We start from the raw sequence: 8539 nt of genomic DNA on the forward strand, positions 1-8539 counted from the left end.
TCCTTAAAACAGTGTGCGGCCCAGGGCAACCCAATGAGTATGGGGCTAAGACAGCTGCCACAGAGTCAGCATTTTTCACAGGCCCCTTGAGATAGCACTTAAGACAGAAATTTCTAAATTGAATTTTACTGATGTTCAGGAAAGAGAAGTAAGTCACAACGCCCCTTGGCCCTCAGCCCCAAGCAGAGAGCCCAGAGTGTGTGACCTCAGGCAAGTGCCAAAACCTCTCTGAGCCTCAGTTCCTCATCTGTAAATTGGGGCTAATGTCAGTTGATGTGAGGATCAAATATGATGCTATCCTGGCTGGGCACAGTGGCTCACGCCTGTAATCCCATAACTTTGGAAGGCTGAGGCGGATGGATTGCTTGAGGCCAGGAGTTCGAAACCAGCCTGACCAACATGGTGAAACCCCATCTCTACCAAAGATACAAAAATTAGCCAGGCATGGTGGTGCATGCCTGTAGTCCCAGCTACTTGGGAGGCTGAGGCACAAGAATCGCTTGAACCCGGGAGGCGGAGGTTGCAGTGAGCTGAGATTGCGCTACTGCACTGCAGCCTACATGACAGAGTGAGACTCTGTTCCAAAACAACCACCACCAAAAAAAAAAGAAAAAGAAAGAAAAAGCTGATATCCTTAATGCAAGTTCTGGCCTGTAGTTAAGTGCTCAAAGATGAACAGCTGTTACTATTCCAGTTCTGGCTAATTTTCACCCTGCCAGTTGGGCAAGTCCTTGCCTTCCATTGCTCTTTTAAGCACTTGAATGAGAGCCTTTCTTGTCTGAACCCCAGATACATCCTTACTTGGCATCTGATTGAAATCATGAAACTAGCGTTAATGCACCCTCCTCTCTGGACCCTGGAATCACTGGTGTGCTCTTCAGTTTTGTTGTAGGAAGCTGTTTCTTTCCACTCTCTCTTTTTTAAAAATTTGGATTGGCCGGGCACGGTGGCTCAAGCCTGTAATCCCAGCACTTTGGGAGGCCGAGACGGGCGGATCACGAGGTCAGGAGATCAAGACCATCCTGGCTAACACGGTGAAACCCCGTCTCTACTAAAAAAGTACAAAAAACTAGCCGGGCGAGGTGGCGGGCGCCTGTAGTCCCAGCTACTCAGGAGGCTGAGGCAGGAGAATGGCGGGAACCCGGGAGGTGGAGCTTGCAGTGAGCTGAGATCTGGCCACTGCACCCCAGCCTGGGTGACAGAGCGAGACTCCGTCTCAAAAAAAAATAAATAAATAAAAAATAAAAAAAAAATAAAAAAATTAAAAAAATAAAAAATAAAATAAAAATTTGGTTAAAAAGTGTTATTATACACATGGTTTACAATTCAATCAAATGAAGTGGAATGGGGATGAAACATAACGAAAAACAGCAGTTCATTTTCCCCACCCTTCTGGGGGAGCAGGCTTTCAGCAGAATCTTCTGGTGCTTCTCCCTGCATCTCCTGCACGTCTCATTGTTTTTACTTTATTATTATTATTTTTTTTGAGACACAGTCTTGCTCTGTCACCCAGGCTGGAGTTCTGTGGCGCCATCTTGGCTCACTGCAACCTCTGCCTCCTGGATTCAAGCAATGCTCCTGCCTCAGCCTCCCTACTAGCTGGGATTACAGGCACATGCCACCACGCCCAGCTAATTTTGTATTTTTAGTAGTCGCGGGGTTTCACCACGTTGTCAAGGCTGATCTCAAACTTCTGACCGCACATGATCCACCCGCCTTGGCCTCCCAAAGTGCTGGGATTACAGGCGTGAGCCACCGTGCCCAGCTGTCTCATAGTTTTAGACACTATCTATTGCCTTCCTAGTAAACCAGGCAAGGACTTAGCTCTTTTATACCCCAGCCCTGTCCATTCTTGAGGTTTGGTTATGCCACAATTTGTAGAAAATTAACAGTGTTTACAGAATTGTGACTATATAAATATTATTTACCACAGAGCTTAATAATGCGCTGTGAGGTCAGGCTTGGTGGCTCACGCTTATAATCCCAGCACTTTGGGAGGCCAAGGCAGGCGGATCACCTGAGGTCAGGAGTTCAAGACCAGCCTGGCCAACATGGAGAAACCCTGTCTCTACTAAAAATACAAAAATTAGCCGGGCGTGGTGGTGCCCCCCTGTAGTCCCAGCTACTCGGGAGGCTGAGGCAGAGAATGACTTGAACCTGGGAGGCGGAGGTTGCAGTGAGCCAAGATCATGCCACTGCAATCCAGCCTGGGCAACAGAGTGAGACTCCATCTCAAAATAAAATAAAAAAAAAAATAAAATACACTCTGATGATGGCTGCTTCCCCCAAGGGTGCCTCATGCTCTTTCCTTTTCTTTCAGTGTCATCTACCATTATCATGCCCTCGTTCTCCTCCAGTGCTCTGGCAGAGTGGGTGGGGCCCATGCCCGCAGTGCCCTCTCCGAGTTCTGTCCTCCATGTGCTCAAGTTATCCCCTAAACTTGTCACATGTGGTCATCCTGGAATTTGCTTAACTGCTTCCTGGGTTGGGGCCTTTATTTCCTGGCTCCCTTCTCTTCTTGCTTAATTTCCCCTGCCTTTGCGGCAGCACATACTCAGTTAAGAATCCCTTTCTAACATTAAAAAAAGAAAAAGAAAATAGTTCTTGGACCTCCTCATGATAGAAGTTATATCTTTAGGCCAGGCATGGTGGCTCACATGTGTAATCCCAGCACTTTGGGAGGCCGAGGCAGGTGGATCACTTGAACTTAGGAGTTCAAGACCAGCCTGAGCAACATGGTAAAACCCTGTCTCTACAAAAAGTACAAAAATAAGCCAGGTGTGGTTGCATGTACCTGCAATCCCAGCTACTCAGGAAGCTGAGGGAGGAGAATCTCTTGAACCCAGGAGGCGGAGGTTGCAATGAGCTCTGATCATGCCACTGCACTCCAGCCTGGGTGACAGAGTGAGACCCCGTCTCAAAAAAAAGAAAAAAAAAAAGTTGTATCTGTAATATCCATTAACTGAAAATAAAAATAAAAATAAGGACCAAAAATTACCACGTGGACACACCTGCTTTTAAGTGAATTTGTGTGTTATTTATCACAGTCACATCTATGAACTTGTGAAAAACTGTTACTGGTTTAGGCTTAAGGGTTTGCCTGGTCTAGCTTCAATCTTAAATGGTGGGTGCGGCGGCTCACACTTTGGGAGGCCAAGGTCGGCAGATCGCTTAGTCCAGGAGTTGGAGACCTGCCTAAGCAACATGGTGAAACCCCATCTCTATAAAAAATTGAAAACTTAGCCGTGCGCGGTCACGCGCGCCTGTAGTCCCAGATATTGGAGGGTGGTGAGGGGTGGCACTGAGGCGGGAGGATTACTGGAGGTCAGGAGGTCAAGGCTGCAGTGAGCCGAGGCTGAGTCACTGACTGCACTCCAGCCTGGGTGGCACGGCAAAACTCTGTCAAAAAAACAAAACGAAACTAACCAAACAAACAAAAACCAAAGTTGAATGCAGCGGCTCATGTCTGTAATCCCAACAACTCGGAAGGCTCAGGCAGGAGGATAGCTTGAGGCCAGGAGTTCAAGACCAGCCTGGGCAACATAGTGAGGCCCTTGCCTCTGAAAAAATTAAAAATTAATAAAAACGAACCCTAGTAGCTTCAGTCTTTGATTCTCCATCCCTCATTTCATCCCTTTGTCTTCTGGTAATAGAATTTCCTTCTTGTTTTTCTTTTGGGATAAGTCATCTTCGCTCCCTGGGATTCTGCTGGGATTGAGTTACTGCCTTCCAGGCTCAAGCGATCCTCCCACCTCAGCCTCCCAAGTCTCTAAGACCACAGGCGCATGCACTATGCCTGGCTAATGTTTTGTATTTTTGTAGAACCAGGGTTTTGCCATGTTTCCCAGGAATTTTTCCTTTAATGTTATCCTGCTACTTACTAATTCACTTTATCACCCTGTGAGCTCATAAGCAGAGAGAGAGCAACAGGAGCTAAGAAACTCTAAGCTGTGAAAAAATATTAAATATGAAATCATGATAGCTATTACCTTAATTTGTTTTAGGCAAATTGCAAAGTAGTTTTTTGGGAACCACTGTCCCACTGCAGTGATTCCATATGGGGATTCCTAATTCCCAGTTTGTTTTTAAAATAATTTGTAAACACCTAATACAAATACATGATATGAAATTCAAGAGGTACAAAAGGGCATACAGCCCTGCACCCTCCCAGTTTCCCTCCCCGAAGGCAATCACCATTACCAGTTTCTTGTGTGTGCTTCCAGAGGTTGTCTAACAGAACTTCGGTGATAAAAATGGTCGCCCGTGCTGCCCAGTTTGGTAGCCATTAGCCACACGGGGCAGTTGAACACTTAATATGTGGCCAGTGTGTCTTAGGAGCTGACTTTAAAAACAAAAATTTCTTTTTTCTTTGAAGACACAGGGTCTTGCTCTGTTTACCAGACTGGTCTGCAGCCATGTATGAACATGGCCTCAAATTCCTGTTTATTTTTTGAGACAGGGCCTCACTCTGTTGTCCAGGCTGGAGTGCAGCGGTGCAGTCATAGCTCACTGCAACCTTGACCTCCTGGGCTCAAGAAATCCTCCCACCTCAGCCTCCTAAGTTGCTGGGACTACAGATGCACGACACCATGTTTGGCTAATTTTTACAGTTTTAAATTTTTTGGCCGGGTGCAGTGGCTCATGCCTGTAATCTCAGCACTTTGGGAGGCTGAGGCGGGCAGATCACCTGAGGTCAGGAGTTCAAGAACAGCCTGGCCAACGTGGCGAAACCCTGTCTCTACCAAAAATACAAAAATTAGCTGGCTATGGTGGTGCGCACCTGTAGACCCAGCTACTTGGAGGCTGAGGCATGAGAATCACTTGAACCCAGGAGGCAGAGGTTGTAATAAGCTGAGACTGAGCCATTGCACTCCAGCCTGGGTGACAGAGTGAGACCTGTCTCAATGATGATAATAATAATAATAATAATAATAAATAAATAAATTTTTTCGTAGAAAAGGGGTTTCACTATGTTGCCCAGGCTGGAGTGCAGTGGCTCAGTCTCAGCTTATTATAACCTCTGCCTCCTGGGTTGTCCCAGTCTGCCTCATTTTTAAAAAACTGCTGCATAATATCCTCTTGTAATCCACAAAGGCAATCCCAGACCCAGCCTGGAGAGCCATGGGTCATCCCTTTTTATAACAAGCTCTAAAATCTTCCACATATACCATAACCAAGGCACATCAAAACAACCCTAGGTTCCTCATGCCTCTACTTTTATCAGCCTGGGCCTGACATAGTTGGATATTGAGTAGTCACTTTTGGTGGCTGGCGGAAATAATTTACCATGAATGACTGCCCTAAAATATACTCTCCACCCACGTGGCCCATGCCAGGCATTCAGTGGTGCTGGTGGCATTCTTTAAGGTTGCTCATATCTCTAAGTGGTTCTCCTTCATAGAGCAAAGTTTCCTGGGAAAGGTGGCCATTACGCAGAACATCTGGGGCTGAGCTTGCTTTTGCCCTGAAAGAGGGGCCAAAGGACTTAGTAGAGCAGCAGGGGCTGTGACGGTGAACCTCATTGTTTTCAAAATTATTCTTAAGAGGCCAGGTGGCCAGGCGCGGTGGCTCACGCTTGTAATCCCAGCACTTTGGGAGGCCAAGGCGGGCGGATCACGAGGTCAGGAGATCAAGACCATCCTGGCTAACACGGTGAAACCCCGTCTCTACTAAAAATACAAAAAACTAGCTGGGCGTGGTGGTGGGCTCCTGTAGTCCCAGCTACTCGGGAGGCTGAGGCAGGAGAATGGCGTGAACCCAGGAGGCGGAGCTTGCAGTGAGCCGAGATGGCGACTCTGCACTCCAGCCTGGGCGACAGGGCAAGACTCCGTCTCAAAAAAAAAAAAAAAAAAAAAAAAAAGGCCAGGTGCATTGCCTCACATCTGTGGTCCCAGGACTTTAAGGAGCAGAGACAGGAGGATCATTTGAGTCCAGGAGTTCAAGATTAGACTGAGCAACACGGGGTGACCTTATCTCTACAAAAAATTTAAAAGAAAATTAATTGGGTATGATGGCATGAGCCTGTGGTCCCCGCTACTCAGGAGGCTGAGGTGGGAAGATCACCTGAGCCCAGGAGGTTGAGACTTGCAGTGAGCCGGGTTCACAACACCGCACTCGAGCCTGGACGACAGAATGACACTGTCTCAAAAAAAAAAAAAAAAAAAAAAAAAAAATTGTCCTTAAGTCCATGTGGACCCCTGACTAGGTTTGCGACCTAGACAGTCTTCCTCTGAGGGCAATTCAGGTGGTGAGACTCCAGCTTTAAATGGCCTCTAGAGAAATTTCACTAACCTGCCTTGGTATTTGACCCTATATAACCCCTTTCTTCTGGAGTTCCCTTTGGGTGGCAGTAGATATGGGATTTGGTGTCTGACAGATCTGGGGACAGCTCCCAGCTCCAAATGGCAGAGTCTCTTTACAGATTACAAGCCAAATACTTCGCACTATTTGCTGATCTTCAGGAAGTCAGTCTATATTTCATAACAAGTCACATGGGGATAACGCAGGAATGGCCTAAAATGCTCTCAGTACTATTCCTGAGTCATCCCTCAGGGCGGGGCTTGGTGTTAGGCATGGGGGGAAGAGAGTGTGGGGTTAGGCATGGGGGGAAGGGAGTGTGGGGTTAGGCATGGGGGGAAGGGAGTGTGGGGTTAGGCATGGGGAGAAGGGAGTGTGGTGTTAGGCATGGGGGGAAGAGAGTGTGGGGTTAGGCATGGGGGGAAGGGAGTGTGGTGTTAGGCATGGGGGGAAGGGAGTGTGGGGTTAGGCATGGGGGGAAGGGAGTGTGGTGTTAGGCATGGGGGAAAGGGAGTGGGGTTGTGTGCAGAGGAAGATGTAGTTCTTGCCTTGCAGGGTCCCTGACCTGATGGCGACCCGTGGTGGAGTCTTCATAGTGACAGACACCACTGTAAAAGCAGACCCAGGCTGTGGAACCCCCAAAGCAGGTCTCCTCACTCACCGGGATAGATAGACAATTAGCCCCAATTCCTCAGCCCTACCTGCACCCACCCTTTGCCATGGTTTCGTTGTGGGTGGGGGGTACTTTCCCGCCCCCTGACTTCGGGCTTGCCCACGTGACTTGCACTAGCCATGGAATGAAGCAGAAACGAAAGCCTGCCAGTTCCAAGCCCACGTCTGAAGACGCCTTAGGCGGTTTCGCGGGCCCCGTGCGCTTCCACCTTCACCCAGAAGCCCTTCTCTGGTGCAGCCGCTGCTTCTTCAGCCTCGGCCCAGAAGGAACGGAGCCCCCTGGCCGATCCGCAGGCCTTCAGGGAGCCGCAGAGCGCAGCGGCCGGCCCAGCGTTGAAGCCCAAGCACAGGCCTGCTAGAACCTTGTTCCAGCCGCCGTTTGGGACGGTTGATTAGGACGCGCGTTGCTGTGGCGGTAGCTCACCAACCCAATGCGTGCACCCGCTCCTCTATTAGGTATAGGGCCAGTAGCTCCCACAGGGACCTGATACAACAGTGCGTTAAATAAGGAGCTTATTGAGTTCTCATGTCTTAAGTCGGTGGGTCTCGTGTGGGGGCTCCGGCGGGGGCTGTGGCCCCCATCCGCGTGGAACCTCCCCACGGTTCGCAAGTCTGGGTCTTCGGAGCCTTCAGCCCTGCGAGCCCGAACAGTCCACAGGGCGGCGCCAGACCCTCTTTCGAAAGACACTCTCTAAAGCCTCAGCTCCAACCGCTTCCACTTCTGCTTCAGGCTCAGGATTTTCACTCTTCTGGAATGGGGGTGGCCCTCCCCCAGTCTTCGGAGTCGCAACAGCATCTCCCTCCCTCCAGGACCTCAGAGCCAGAGCTGGGCGAGAGGCCCTGACCTCCGGGATAGGGGTGGCAGTGTCCCTGTGAAGGTGCGGTCCCGCCTCCCACCCCCAGGCTCCCGGCCTCTCCCACCCTCAGCGCCCTGTTCACCTCCAGCTGAAGACGCCGGGGCACCTCTGCTTCCTCCCTGCCCTCTCTGCAGTACCGCACGCAGAGTGAACACAAAAGGGTTTAATATAGGATTTGCCGGGCGCAGGGACTCCTGCCTGTAATCTCAGTATTGGGAGACCAAGGTGGGAGGATCACTTGAGGCTAGGAGTTCAAAACCAGCCTGAGCAACAAAGTGAGGCCCGTCTCTAAAAATAAAAATAATAATAAAATAAAAGAAGTCCCTTTTTCTGGGAGACTGATGTGGGGGAGTGCGCGTGTGAGTTAGAAGGGAGGCATCGAGGATCAGTCATTTAAAGCAGCATCCAAGGATGCTCAAGGCTAGAGATCCACAGATGTATTTTCAGAAATTGAATTTTCTGGCGGGGCGCAGTGACTCGTGCCTGTAATCTCAGCACTTTGGGAGGCCAAGGTGAGCAGATCACTTGATGTCAGGAGTTCAAGACTAGCCTGGCCAACATGGTGGAATCTGTTTTTAGAAAAATCCCAGCTATTCAGGAGGCTGAGGCAGGAGAATCACTTGAACCCAGAAGGCAGAGGTTGCAGTCAACCGAGATCATGCTACTGCATTCCAGCCTGGGTGACAGAGTGAGACTGTCTCAAACAAAAACAA

This window comes from Macaca fascicularis, chromosome 16, assembly GCF_037993035.2.
Source record: "Macaca fascicularis isolate 582-1 chromosome 16, T2T-MFA8v1.1".
In the NCBI taxonomy this organism is placed as follows: Eukaryota; Metazoa; Chordata; class Mammalia; order Primates; family Cercopithecidae; genus Macaca; species Macaca fascicularis.